Source organism: Manis javanica, chromosome 8, assembly GCF_040802235.1.
Source record: "Manis javanica isolate MJ-LG chromosome 8, MJ_LKY, whole genome shotgun sequence".
Lineage (NCBI taxonomy): Eukaryota > Metazoa > Chordata > Mammalia > Pholidota > Manidae > Manis > Manis javanica.
Genome location: NC_133163.1, coordinates 82,803,398 through 82,819,208, shown reverse-complemented (window position 1 = coordinate 82,819,208; position 15,811 = coordinate 82,803,398). Strand labels below are relative to the sequence as shown.

General features: G+C 33.7%; 1 pseudogene; it reads right to left on the bottom strand.

Annotated features, from left to right (window-relative positions):
- Window positions 1-1,411: 1,411 nt before the first annotated feature.
- On the bottom strand, window positions 1,412-2,351 carry LOC108400277 (olfactory receptor 4K3-like; annotated as a pseudogene).
- Between the last annotated feature and the right edge of the window lie 13,460 nt (window positions 2,352-15,811).

Here is a 15,811-nt window from a genome sequence, read left to right as displayed (position 1 = left end):
AAACGTTTCCAAGAGAATTTAAGAAATGTAATTTTCAGGCTTGTTGCTTTGTAGAGAGACTATAAAAGAATTAATTTGGGGCTGAAAGTCAACAAACATTCAGAATCATCTTCCCATTTGGGTGCTCAACATACATACCATTCCACCTTTATTTAAGCTTCTAATCAATGACAATTGCTTCAGCCTAAGATTCATTTATCCTGCATACAAATTGACATTCTCCCCTTTTTCTCCACATGGAAATATAAAAATTCTCATAGTTTACTGTATCCATCTCAGCGTGGTATTGGTATCTCTTCTAATGTCATAATCCCACATGAATATTATGTAACCTAGTGATTAAATTGTAAAATTAACCACCAACATTTCCTTGATAAAGAAAAAGAAAAGAAAAAAAGGAATTTGAAATTTTGTTAACAAATACCACAAGTACACAGTTACTATTATACACAACTTAGGAAGAAAATATTCTTGGTTTCTATAATCATTAGTTTTTGAATGGGTCATGAAACTCAGTTAATATTTATGGCTGTTGTCTTTTACTGGTGATTGTATTCTCTTGTCTTCATCTTCAATCTCCAATGATGATGATTCTTTACTTGGGGGAGTGAACCAAATTTTTATTTTTACTGGGTGAAGTAATTTTTATTTAATTTTACAACTTGATATGCAAAAACTGTGAGGGAGGTACCACAGAGAAGCAGTTGTGTTTCAGATATGATCTTGAATTTATTGAGTAACACTAATCTTAGTACACCTTGATAATTGGGATCAATCTTCTTAGCTGGTTTAATAAGCTCTTTTCTATTGAATTGGAAGCATAAGGAGACTGAAATGGCTGGTGATTTTTTAGATCAAAGGGAAATTGTTTTATCCACTTGGAAAAATTTATTTATTGGTAACTATGACATGTAACGGAGAAAATAAAAATTTATGAATGTTATTAGAATTTAAATAGATACTTACTTCAATAAGCATGTATTTTGTAGCCAGATGTAGGATCTATTTCTAGGTATGGTACAATTTCTGTGGCTCATTAAATTTTATAATGTTCAGTTTTCTATTTATAATATGTAAATAATATTCTCTATTTTCATTGTAAAGTTAAGAGAAAATGCATGCAAACTGCCTCATGTATGGTTGGAACTCAATAAATAGTATTTAAAATCTAACTTAGTTTATAGAAAAATTAAAAACACAACATAAATGAATGGTATTATATTGGAATGGTTTGCACTTGGATGCACAATTCAGGATGTTTTTTTCATATAAGAAAGTATGAAAAAATACTTTCCTTGTATAGGAAAGTATTATCATATCACAAAATGTGGCTTATGTTTGATACAGTATCATATGCCTCACTATCTTTAGGTGATGATGGTGATGATGGCTTTGATGATTGCAATACCAGTTAAAAGGTTGCCCTGGAACCCACATGTTTGTTCTTTATTTTTCTTATTGCCTTCTTCACGTCTTTATTCCTGAACGTGTAGATGATTGGATTTAAGAGGGGAGTGAAAATAGTATAAAACACAGAGAGGACCTTATCTATGGAGACACTGCTGAATGGCCATATATAGATAAAGATGCAAGGTCCAAAGAACATTATCACCACTGTAATGTGGGCTGAAAGAGTGGACAAAGCCTTGGAAGATCCACTGGAGGAGCGATGCAGGACAGTCATCAGTATGATGCTATAGGAAATGAACAGAAAGATGAAACAGAACAAAGAAAGTACTCCACTGAATGCAATGACTAATAGCTCCAAGATGTAAGTGTCGGTGCAGGCAAGTTTGATCACCTGAGGCAGATCACAGAAAAGACTATCCACAACATTGGGGCCACAGAATGGTAAAGCCACTGTGAAAACCATTTGGCTCATAGTGTGCATAAAACCAGTGGTCCAGGAGAGAAGTGCAAGTCCAATGCAAACACGATGGCTCATAATATTTTTGTAATAGAGGGGTTTGCATATGGCAATGAATCTATCAATTGCCATGGCTACGAGCAACATCATCTCACTTCCACCTAAAAGGTGCAGGAAGAACATCTGGGCCATGCAGCCTTCATAGGAGATGGACTTAATATTCACTAATTAAGTTACAGATCATCTTAGGAGTAGCAAAGGAGGCCAGGGACATATCAATAAAGGAGAGGTTAGCCAATAGGAAGTACATGGGAGAGTGTAATTGAGGGTTCAGTTTCACCACAAAGACAATAATGAGGTTACCTAATACAGTGGCTGTGTAGATAATGGAGAAAAATAAGAAAAAGAAAATCTGTAACTCATGAAACTCTGTGAGTCCCAGCAAAATAAACTCAGACACCATAGTGTGGTTTTCTTTTTCCATTTGTTTGGCTGTTGGTATATATTACCTAAAAGAAAATAAAAATAGATTGAAGTATGAGTTAAAGTTGGGAGATGAAATACCTGTGCACTTGTTTGCTTTCTAAAATCCACTGAAATGTGCAAAAACAGAATCAAAAGTATTGAGCACTGAATCCAAAATTTAAAAAAAGAATAGCTGTAATTTCTTCACAGATGTTATGAGGAATATCTGCTGTAAATCAAGATATTTGAAGGAAATTGAATCTGTCAATATGTAACTCATATCTGTACTAGTCTTGAGAAAAGTGAGTACTTCAATTGGCGAGAGAGTGTGAATGTTCCCTGACACGCTTTCAGAATTTGAGGAATGGATGTATTGGTCCTCCATAGACAAAGAAGAAGGCCATACCATCTTGACGTCTATTTCCACACTGTGTAATAGCAAGGGGCATGTAAGTGCAGGCAAGGCCAAGTGGTTTTCTAATTGAGAAGAGGACCAAGAAAAATAAAATTGAGTAGATGGAATACAAAAGACTGACAATCTTGGAGTCAGTTCTGTAGTTGCTGCTGAAAGTCAGATGAGCAGAGATAATAAACACTATGAATCTTTAAGATGCATGAATCTATGGTGGAAGATAGGTCTGTATATTTAAGTCTTCTCCCATGGACCCCGACTTTACCTCTGGGCTTATGAAGTTAGTAGCTTGGGAGGTACGGTGCTAAGAGGCAGAATAAGAGGATGCTTGCTGCTGGCTTTCCACTGCCTCACTTAACTTGCATTCTCTGTCATGTAGCTGAATCCAAACAGATCTGTGAAAACCTTTCATTATAAGGGCATTATAATTGTAGAGTTTTGATAAAGAAAGGGGATCTATAGTAGGGAACACATCCATGTTCTAAGTGAGGAAAACAGACCCATGTGGAATGACACCCATTTAAACAGGACTAATGCTAGTCAGAATTATTGAAGCAAGATACCAAGGGAGATATGCTAGATATCTAAGGTTAGTACCACAACAATTTTTCTTTAGTGATACCTGAAGAAAATGAAAAAGAAAAGGGGAGAAAACACAAAAGAATTTATATCTGACCATTACTAGAAATAAACATACAATGTAGCTTTAAAATATTTTGAAATGCCTTAAGAATTCAGAGAAGAGCAGGAATAACAGTAAAGATCTCCCTCCTACTATTCAGAATTAACAAATAGTTGTATTTTTATCATTTTGCTTTACAATTTTAAAATAGAATTAAAAATACTGGCAGAGGTAAAGTTTACTAATCATCTTACTGTTTTGTGTATAGCTTATAAAAATGAATACATGATATTCTGCCATAATAATCTGCAAATAAAATTTGTTTACTGATGAATTGTTATCATAAAAATGGTGCAATTAATGTATGTGTACAAGTTTATTTACATGTGAAAGACTTTTTCAAGATTATGTAACTAGAAGTAGAATTACTAGGTCAATTTCAGTTAATTGAATAATGCCAAACTCTCAACAAGGGGTTCTACAAATTTATACTTCCACTTCCTCACAAATCATGACTTTTTAGCTTTTATTCTAACAACTATTTTTTATTGTAGGAATGCAAACATGGTTCAATATTAGGAAATCTCTTTATATAATTAACGATATGAAGGCAAACAATATAATGATTTTAAAATGACAATAAACAAACATCTAATAAATGGAGAGATATAACAGGTTCATGAATGGAAAATGTGCCAATTATCTTTAAATACATCTGTATATGCAATATACTCCAAATCTGATTCCAAAGAGCTGTTTTCTGAAAATTGACCAGTTGATTCCAAAATGTGCGTTGAAATGCAAAAGGCCAAAATGAGAAACTGAGATGTATCTAAATCAAGGCGATTTAGAAGAACAAAGCTAGAGGATTATAGTTATAGTACTTACATTCTACAAGACCTTCTATTAAGCTATGTGATGAGACAGTTTGATATGAAGATAAACCAATGAAATTAAAAATATCATAAAACCTCCACTTGATGATAGCAAGAAATAACAGTAATACATTTGCAAAGAGACAAACAGAACTGCTCACTGGTGAACCAAGAGGGTTGCACTGTGACAAGTCAACTGGTGCTGGTGGCTCTTCTTTGGGAAAGAGGTCTTCCTGTAGTCAGAGTTCCATTGTATCAATAAATGCTAGCAGTTCGCTTTATCCTATTTACCTATAAATCTGGCCTCATAATTCATACTTCTCAGCTTCTGAGGTTTGACATTTTAATCTTTCTCCCTAGTGTGTTCTCAGGTTTGCCTGATTAAAATCTAGACTAGGAAGCAGATGAGTTCACTTTCCTAGGACACATACAGCAGTTACCCAGCCCTTGTGTGTTTCTCCATGAGATGATGAAAGAGGAAACTTGCTAAAGTTTTACTTTGAAGTTTTCCCACCAAATCCTGTCCTTTTGACGTGTAATCCTCCACATGATACATTAGTGTTTGCCTTCATGCAATACTTACTCCACATCGTAGAATTCCAGCATTTCAGAGTAAGAAGAACTCAGAGCAAAATACAACATAAAGGATTGTCCAGACTAGACACAGACACTTATATAAATGTCATATCTGAGAGGGATAGATTTTTGGATCAGTAAGGAAAATATTCAGGAAATGTTAATTAGCAATCAAGGATGGCGAGATCAGATTCCCAACCTTGTTTCTCATTAAAATAAATTTACATCTGTATAACAAAGCTATGAAATTAGTAAAAGCAAAAATAGTTAAATATTTTAACATAATGGTGCCAATAAAATATTTTAAATATTATGTAAAAACTAGAATCCATGAAGATAAAAAGTCATTTGTTTTGACCTTATGAAAGTGAAAAAAATAAGAGTGAACTTAAAAAAAGAGATGAGAATGTACTTTTAACAAATGAAACAAAGACCTGTTATCTTGGGTTAATTAGAAAAGGTTAAAGAAACAATGGAAAAGTGGAGACATCATATGGATTGGCAAATCACAGAAGTAGAACTGCAAATATCTTTAAACAAAAAAGTACTCAAACTCATTGGTAATTAAAGAAATGAAAGGTAAAATAATGAAATTAAAGAAATGAAGGGTAAAACACTAATTTTATTTATCACATTAAAAAATAAATTCACTTGGTCAGAATGTGAGATGGAGTTTTAAGGATTCTTATATATTACTTTTTGTATATAGGCACAATATATTTTGGGGGGTGGGAATTCAACACTATATTTAGATTTAAAAGTTTTGCAACAGTTTCACTGGAGAACCTCCACTTCTGGGATTCAGAGCCGAAGTTTTCAAAGAAAAGTGATCAAGAGTGCTCATCAAGACATTGTCACTAAAAACCAAGAATTAGAAAGCTCCCCAAAAGCCCATCATTAATGGAATGATTTAAAAATGTAAATCTATATGGGCTGATTGGAAAAATGTGTAAAAGTATTAAATTTTAAAATGTTATATATTAAATTTTAAAGATTATTGTTACATTTTGATGAAAATTGTGCACATACATATATAACTTTCACAAAAATCTCAGAGAACCATAAACTCATTAATTCTAAGAGTTGCTTACCTCTGGTATATTAGTTTATAGAACTTAATGCATATTCTAAGTTCGAATTCTATAAAATTTTGTAAAGTTCAAGTAGGTTCTAACCCTGAATAAATCCTCCCAGAAATGTAGCTGGCACTTAGCTGTCAAGGACTTCAAATCAGAGAATCGTTTACTTTACATACAGCTGTAAAGGAACTTAAAAAATAATCTGTTAACTTGAGGCCTGTAATAGTTAGCTGTGCTGGCTTATCATCTCTGACCTAAAACGTTCAGAGTTGCAGCAGTACTGAAAACTAAGGTTGATGATTATGGATTCAGCAATGTATTACAGATAGCCAGGACTGCAAATAATCATAAATCATATATCATGTTACAAAGAATCATCACCAGCAAAGTGTAGGAAGATGTCTACCTCTTCTCCCACCAGCCCTTTCCTTAAATGTCCTCCTGAGAATTGCTAGGAAAATTACTGAAAAGAACAATGAGGGAGAGAAATCTGCTTGATTTTAAAATGTATTATAAAGCTAGAGTAACAAAATGATATTTTATCTTCATAAGAATAGGTAGAATAATAAGTAGGTGAAAGAAACTTGAATGTTCAGAAATAGAGTTATATTAAAAAATCCTCTTGAGGGTAAAGGTGCAGTTATTTGGGAATAAATAAGTCTGGTTCATTATGCAGTCTTAAGAAAAATAAATTCAAATATTTAAAACATTTCAACAATAATTCAAATAAAAACTTGAGATTAATCCATGAGTGAATATATACACTTTGTTGTTTTTTTATAATATTGGGTTAGAATCATGACAAAGGGAGAGACCACAGAAGTAAAAGTTAATAGATTTCACTCAGTGAAGATGAGCAAGCTCTTTAGCATTCATAAACATAATCATAATTGTAATAGGCAAAAGCTGATAATGGAGAAAAACAGCCACATGTGTTTGTAATTAATATCAAATTCTTATAAATCAATAAGGAAAAATCAAGAACCCTGTATAAAAAATGAGCCAAGGTAAAATACAAAGAAAATATATAAATGATTTTATATACTTTTAAGTTTATAAGTTTAAGAAAATATAGAAGTCATGTCTGAACATGTGAAAAAAGGAGTTTAACTTCACTAAAAATATAACTTGAGGTCTCACACCTCAAAGTGTTTTAGTGATTTACTTTGGATGATAGAATGCTCTGCCTGGTTAAATTTTTCTGTTTCTTGATATATCACAAATATTTGATAATAAACATGTCTTGTTTTTGAAATTGGAAGATGTTTTAAACAAATATTTTATTTAATAGGATACTCCATACCTTTTGCTTTGGAAGTTGTGACAAAGTCACTAAAGCTTTTCCAGGGAAGTTTTCACTTGCCCTCACTTTGCCAGTCTTTTTTCTGTGTGTCCCAATTCTGTTAAAGGAGATCCCTGTTTTATTTTGAAATTGTATAAGACAACATGAGAAATATGTCAGTTAATGACCCTGGGAAAACCTTGCACCTTATAAATGAATTCCCTCAGCAATTAAAAAGGCTATAGATTTGACAAGCTAGTTTTTCAGAATCTCTCATTAGAGTTTAGCTTTTCCCCATAAGAAAGGGAGAGAAATACAGCATTACCAATGAAACAGTACACCCGTGTTTCCATGCACAGACACAGATATAAATACTGAGTTTCTATTTAAGACAGATAACCACAACTTACAACTACTGATAGAAGAAAAATTGAATTTTCAAAGGTCCAGAGTAAGAAGAATTTAGAAACAACAGACAAGATTAATTTAATTATATTTCATTCTATTATAGAAAATTTCTTATTAAACTTTGAGGGCCATAAACACCTCTTTTTAAATCCTATTATTTGAATTATGTCCAGAGAAGAGTGCCAGTTTAATTGGAAATACTGGAAGTATCTAATTCCTAAGAGTCACATCTCTCTGATACCTTTCTAAATTTTCCTGTATAATTAGTTCCTCTTGGATTTGCCTGCTCTGCTGGTACTGCATTTTGCCAGAATAGTTCATGGTTAAAAATGAAAGAAATTTGCTATTGTTTATTTGATCCCTTTCATGTCAAACAAGAGCTGATGAATTTCTTATTTCACATATTGAATGCCTGTATTTATTATGTCAACAAATTGCCTATACAGTCAATTATTTGGTCTAATTATGTTAGGAATTCAGTGAAAAGCCTGGTTAACAGTGTCTAAAATGACTTTACTGTTGTTGACTCTGGATTGACTACACATTAATAGCTTAGACATTCTTAAGAAAATAATACCTGTTAAAGGGATCGGTGTGTTATTTCCAAAGCAACTCTGAGCATTCCTGTGTATTTTAAGGACATAGTCATTCACTTCTCTTAGGTTTATTCCTTGGAGTATAATTACTGGGTCACGGGGTAGGCTCATTTTCTATTGCCTAGGAGTTTCCAATGTGATTGTACCAATTTACACTCCCATTAGCAAGAAAGAGCTCCAGTTGTTCCATACTCTTAACAGACTTTGATATTTTCAAGCCTTTTTAATTTTAGCTATTTAGTTAGGTATGTTGCAATGTTGGTTGTAGTTTAATTTACATGTCCCCAATTATTAACTATGAAGAACACATTTTCATGTGATTATCAACTATATGAATATTCTCTTTGGTGAAGTACCTATTTAACTTTTTTTTTGGTTTTACCAATGCTTGCCAACTTATATGAAATAAGCAAATTCCTTGAAACCACAACTTACACTAATGATGTTGTGTTAATATTGTGAATATATTAAAGGAATAATTTAAAGTATTCACTTTTAAAACATACAAGGAACAGTTGGCTTCACTGATTAATTTTTCCACACATTTAAGAATGAGATAACAAATTCTCTCAGAAGATACCTCACAAGTAGTTGTATTAGTCCATAGTAAATCTGATATTAGATCTAACAAAGATATGAAAATTAACAAGATATGAAAAATACAGGAACATAGAGCAAGGAACAAGAAAATATTGAATCAAATATAAGAAATAAATATATACAAAGCATATAAAACAAATAAAATATATTAAATGACCAAGTTCACTTAATGTTGAAAAAGCAACCACTAATTCATCATTAGTGATTTAGCAATCACTAATTCAACATAACAGAATAAAGGATAACAGCATATAATAATAATAATTGATGACTAAAAATAAGTTGAAAAAATGCAGCCACTCATTTATGATAAAAGAAAAACTTTCAGTAAGCCAGAAATAGAAGGAAACTTCCAAAATTTGATAAAAGGTAGCAACAAAAACTATCAACCAATATTTTATTTAGGGTTGAAAAATGTTAAGATGAAGAAAAGAATGTCACCATTACTACTTCTATTACTTTGGAGATCCTAACCAGTGTATAAGACAAAAACAAGAAATAAAAGGGTAAATGTTGGAAAAGAAGAAACAATTATCTTCATACAGAGATGACATGATGGCAAAATAGAAAATCCAAACGAACAAATCAACATTCATTAAAATTAATGCTATGGACTGAATTTTTGTGACTCGCCTCCCCAAATTCATATGTTGAAGTGCTAATCTCTAATCTGATGGATTTGGAAGTGGGGCCTTTGGGAGGTAATTAGGTTTAGATTTGGTCATGAGGGTGGGCCCCATTATGAGATTAGCATTTTTATAAGAGAGGAAGGAACCAGAGCTAGTTCCCTCTCCACCATGCAAGGCTACAGCAAGATGGCAGCTGCCTGTAAACCAGCAAGAGTGCCCTCACTAAAACCCAACCATATTGGCACCCTGATCTTGCACATGAGACGGAATGTACACAGGACTGTGAGGATTAAATGCTTGTTGTTTAAGACACCCAGTGTATTGTATTTTTTTATAGTAGCTTTAGCTGACTAAACAGTAAGTGAAAGTTAGTTTTTTGAATTCAAGATCAACACCAGTTAAATTAATTATAACAATAACATGCAAAAAAATGTGCAAGGCCTCTAAGCAGACAACTCCAAAACATTGCTGAGCAAAATCAAAGAAAACTTAAGCAAATAGACACATATGCTATATTTATGAATTGTATTCATACAATATTATTCAGACAATAATCTCCCCTCCTCCAACTATTTTATAGATTTAGTACAGTTCACTTAAAGACTCTAACAGGATTTTTTGTGATAACTGACAAAGGAATTGTGAACTATATATGAAAACATAAAGACTTCAAATAGCTAATACTGAAGAAGAAGAAGGCTGGAAGATTTATACTACCATATTTCAACATTTTTAGAAATCTATAGTAATTAAGATAGTGTGGTTTTGGAATAAGGATAGACAAACAAATCAATGAAATAGCTTATACAGTCCAGAAGTTGACTCACACACATACAAACAGTTGAGATATGACAAAATACTACTGAAACTCACTGAGGAGAAAGATGGCATTTTAAATAAATTGTGCTGGAGCAATAAGATATTCACAAGGAAAAATAAATGTTCCACATTTCCTACATCTATCATGCATAAACATTAACATAAGACAGAACGTACACTTAACTGTAAAAGGTAAAACAATAACATATTATAATGTAATGACCACAATACATTTGTATTCTCAATTTCTTAAACAATACAAAAAAAATCTCACCATATAAGAGAAATAAAAAAGGATCAATTTGATCTCAACAAAATTAAAAAATTTGTTTAATGATAAAAAACCATTATGAAAATGAAGTTAAGACATATACCAGAGAAGTCATTTCTAGTACATATTTCCAACCATGCACCTTCAGAACATATAAATAATTCAAAATGTTATATTTATCATGTATTGCAGGGTTTCTCAATCTTGGCTCCATGACATTATGGGTTGGATAATTCTTTCTAATGTTTAGCAGAATTCTTGGCTTTATCCATTAAATGCCAGTAGTAGCCCCCACATGTGGCATCCAGAAAGGTCCCCAGATATTGCAAAATGTCTGTTGGTTGACAATGACTGATGTATGGCATCCAATGAATAATTAATAAAAAGGAAAATAAGTGAGTTATGACCTCTAATAAAGAGGAAAAAACAACCAGAAGAAACATACTCGGAAATTATCTGGATGATGGAATTTTAAATTAAGGATTCTAAAACAGGTATTTTATAAATAATCAGGAATTTAATGGCAAACCTGAGCATGAAAGAAAGAATGGATATTAAGAAAAAAAGAACCAAATGGAAATTTTAGGGTTGTAAAATAGAGTATATAAACTGAAGAATTCCATTAGAAGGACAAAGGAACAACTATAACAAAAAGTCTTGGATAGAAAATAGAAACCACTTAAGCTAAAGCAGAAACTTAAAAAATTGGGAAAAAAATTAATAGAGCCTCAGTGACCTATAGGAAATAACAAATGATCTAACACATGTTATATGTGAAATGCTATAATAATATTTGAGATACAAGAATGTGACAATAATTTAAGGCTGCGTAACACAAACTGTAGAGAAAGCATGACAAGGAGAGGGAGAGAAAAACAGAACAACAGAATGAAAGAGGAAGAAAAGAAGGGAAGAAAGAAGAAAGAAAGGAAAGGAAGGCAAAGAAAGAAAAACAAAGCAGGTTAACTAAAATAACATGCATGCCTAGTGGTTACCAACTTGTACAGGCCAGGTTTAACCATTTGATTATCCTCTGGTCAAATCAAAACATCTCCTTGGTTATTGATGGGGTTCCCAGAATGAGTGCCATGTTGCTGTTTATAAATCAGCCACAGTAAGTCCTGGAGACATTAAAACTCTGATGAGAAAGGTAAGGGAAATCTGCTTGACAGATGCTGTCAGGTGCCCCTTATTTTGCATTGCAGAAGAATTTGTTTCATGGCCGAAGTGATCTCTAGATGTTGATAGTCACTTCAACCAGTGGTCTTGCTCTACAGTCAAGTAAATTGACCCCGGATAATTGGAAAATAAAACCACTCTCATCTTGAGAACTTAGTCATGGAACCATTAATGGGAATTTAGGCTTAAGTTTAAAAAGATTAAGACACATTGGGTGTAGAAACCAACCTAAAAAGACCTGGTGCTGAGCCAGGAGACTGAAATGCTTAAGTTTTAGTCAGATGCTTTAAGGGTTCCTAGAACCAGCTACTTGGGATCATGAAAAAAAAAAAGGATATGGAAACATCCAAAAGAAAAGGTGGACATAATTCTTTCATACCCACTGAAGCCACTAGTCTGGACTGACTGCAGTGTCCATAGGAAAAAAATAACTGAAGATGATTTTAGGCAGATTTCTCTGAAGACAAGGGCCTGCACAGAATGAGCAAATGGATTATACTGGACTCCTTCAGGTGGCCCAAGTGGTCTAGAAATGGGTATTCAATAGAATTGACACTGACTCAACTCTAGGATTTGTTTATCCTCTTACAAGAGCAACCACCAAAAACACCAGTAAAGCTTTGTAACTTCAGGGAGTTATTGGTGTACTTCATGTGGACACAATTCCTCTGATGAACAAATTTACTGCTATTTATATACAAAATGGATGCAAGAAACATTGGATTACATGGCTGCATGACATTTCTTTCACTCTTAGAGCAGTGGTCTTGTTGAAAACCGAAACAGGCAATTTGAAGTTTCTTTAAACATGTGGATAAAGGCAAGAAAGTCTGGCTAATATCATTAGGTAAATGTGTTTTTCAGTTGGATCTGAGAGAACAAAGGGGATACACCACAGGAAAGTTTTTCTTAGAACTGGTGGTGGGAATAAGGAAATAGGGGAAAATGCAATTACCGATCTTTATATTTTTTAGGTCTCATTTTTATTTTTATTTTTTTTAGGTTAAGTAAACACCTTTAACCTGAATTTGAATTAATAGTATTAGTATGAACTCATGATATATTTCCTGTTGACAAGGGAGAGGAATAGGTAAAGATACAGATTTCCTAGCTGTTTCTATTGAAGAGAGGGGACTAGATGACTGATTCCAGATCTTGGCCTGGAAACATTGAACATGAGCCTGGAACATTATGTCATCCAATACTGATACTAACACTGTTGGGTTCAGGTTAATGTATTTGAAAGCCAAATTGAAGAGACTCCTACTCAATTAAGATAAGGCATATTAAGCAATAAATAACTCCAATAGACTGAAATACATTGGGTATGTTTAAAACCATGAGCTCATTATGATAGTTCTTGTAAAAAGAATTGGTTAACTTTTATGGATACAAAAGCCTTTTAGTTGTTGAGGTTTGAGTGTTCTTCATATATTCTGGATACTAGGCCTTACTAGACATATGATTTGCAAATATTGTCTCCAAACTTTAGCTTATCTTTTCTTATTTATTTATTTATTTATTAAATTTTGGTATCATTAATCTATAATTACATGAGCAATCATCAAGTCCCCACCACATATCCCATTACAGTCACTGTCCATCAGCATAGTAAGATGCTGTAGAATCACTACTTGTCTTCTCTGTGTTGTACAGCCCTCCCTGTGTCCCCCCACACATTATGTCTGCTAATCGTAATGCCCCCCTTTTTTCCCCTTATCCCTCCCTTCCCACACATTCTCAACAGTTCCTTTCCCTGTGGTAACTGTTAGTTCATTCTTGGGTTCTGTGAGTCTGCTGCTGTTTCGTTCTTCAGTTTTTTCCTTTGTTTTTATACTCCACAGATGAGTAAAATCATCTGATACTTGTCTTTCTCTGCCTGGCTTATTTCACTGAGCATAATACCCTCTAGCTCCATCCACGGTATTGCAAATGGTAGGATTTTTTTCTTTTTATGGCTGGATAATATTCGATTGTGTATATGTGCCACATATTCCTTATCTATTTATCTACTGATGGACACTTGGGTTACTTCCATTTCTTGGCTATTGTAAATAGTGCTGTGATAAACATAGGGGTGCATCAGTCTTTTTCAAACTGGGCCCCTGCATCTTAGAGTAAATTCCTAGGAGTGGAATTTCTGGGTCAAATGATATCTATTTCTAGTTTTTTGGGAACCTTCATACTGCTTTCCACAATGGTTGAACTACTTTACATTCCCACCAGCAGTGTAGGAGGGTTCCCCTTTTTCCACATCCTCACCAACATTTGTTGTTGTTTGTCTTTTGGATAGTAGCCATCCTAACTGGTGTGAGGTGATATCTCATTGTGGTTTTAATTTGCAATTCTCTGATGATTAGTGATGTGGAGCACCTTTTCATGTGCCTGTTGGCCATCTGAATTTCTTCTTTGGAGAAGTGTCCATTCAGCTCCTCTGCCCATTTTTTAAGTGGCCAATTTGCTTTTTGTTTGTTGAGGTGTGTGAGCTCTATATATTTTGAATGTCAACCCTTTATCAGATCTGTTATTTATGAATATATTCACCCATACTGTAAGATGCCTTTTTGTTCTATTGATGGTGTACTTTGCTGTACAGAAGCTTTTCAGCTTGATATAGTCCCACTCATTCATTTTTGCTTTTGTTTCCCTTGCCCAGGGAGATATATTCATGAAGAAGTGGCTCATGTTTATGTCCAAGAGATTTTTGCCTATGTTTTTTCTTAGAGTTTTATGGTTTCATGACTTACATTCAGGTGTTTGATCCATTTTGAGTTTACTTTTGTGTATGGGGATAGACAGTAATCCCCATACACAATAGTTTCATTCTCTTACATGTAGATGTCCAGTTTTGCCAACACCAGCTGCTGAAGTGGTTGTCATTTCCCCATTGTATATTCATGGCTCCTTTATCATATATTAATATATCTGGAGTCTATTCTGTTCCACTGGTCTGTGGGTCTGTTCTTTTGCCAGGACCAAATTGTCTTGATTACTGTAGTAGAGCTTGAAGTTGGGAAGTAAGATACCCCCTGCTTTATTCTTCCTTCTCAGGATTGCTTTGGCTATTCTATGAATTTTAGAACTATTTGTTCCAGTTCACTGAAGAATGTTGTTGGTATTTTGATAGGGATTGCATTGAATCTGTAGACTGCTTTAGGCAGGATGGCCATTTTGGAAATATTAATTCTTCCTATCCAAGAGCATGGGATGAGTTTCCATTTGTTAGGGTCCTCTTTAATTTCTCTTGAGTGTCTTGTAGTTTTCACAGTGTAAGTCTTTCACTTCCTGCATTAGGTTTACTCCTAGGTATTTTATTCTTTTTAATGCAATTGTGAATGGAATTTTTTTCCTAATTTCTCTTTCTGCTAGCTCTTCATTAGTGTATATGAGAGCAACGGATTTCTGTGTGTTAATTTTGTATCCTACAACTTTGCTGAGTTCAGATATTAGTTCAAGTAGTTTTGGAGTGGAGTCTTCAGGGTTTTTTATGTACAACATTATGTCATCTGCAAATAGTGACAGTTTGACTTCCTCTTTACAAATCTGGATGCCTTGTTTTTCTTTGTGTTGTCTGATGGCTGTGGCCAAGACCTCCAGTACTGAATAACAGTGGGAAGAGTGGGCATCCCTGTCTTGTTCCTGATCTTAGGTGAAAAACTTTCAGCTTCTCGCTGTTAAGTATGATGTTGGCTGTGGGTTTGTCATATATGGCATTTATTATGTTGAGGTTCTTGCCCTCTATACCCATTTTATTGAGAGTTTTTATCATGGATGGATGTGGAATTTTGTCAAATGCTTTTTCAGCATCTATGGAGATGATCATGTGGTTTTTGTCCTTCTTTTTGTTGATGTGGTGGATGATGTTGATGGATTTTAGAATGTTGTACCATCCTTGCATCCCTGAGATGAATCCCACTTGGTCATGTTGTATTATTGTCTTGATGTATTTTTGAATTCGGTTTGCTAATATTTTGTTGAGAATTTTTGCGTCTATGTTCATCAGGGATATTGGTCTGTAAATTTTCTTTTTTTGTGGTGTCTTTGCCTCGTTTTGGTATTAGAGTGATGCTGGCTTCATAGAATGAGTTTGGAAGTATTCCCTCCTGTTTCATTTTTTGGAAAACTTTAAGG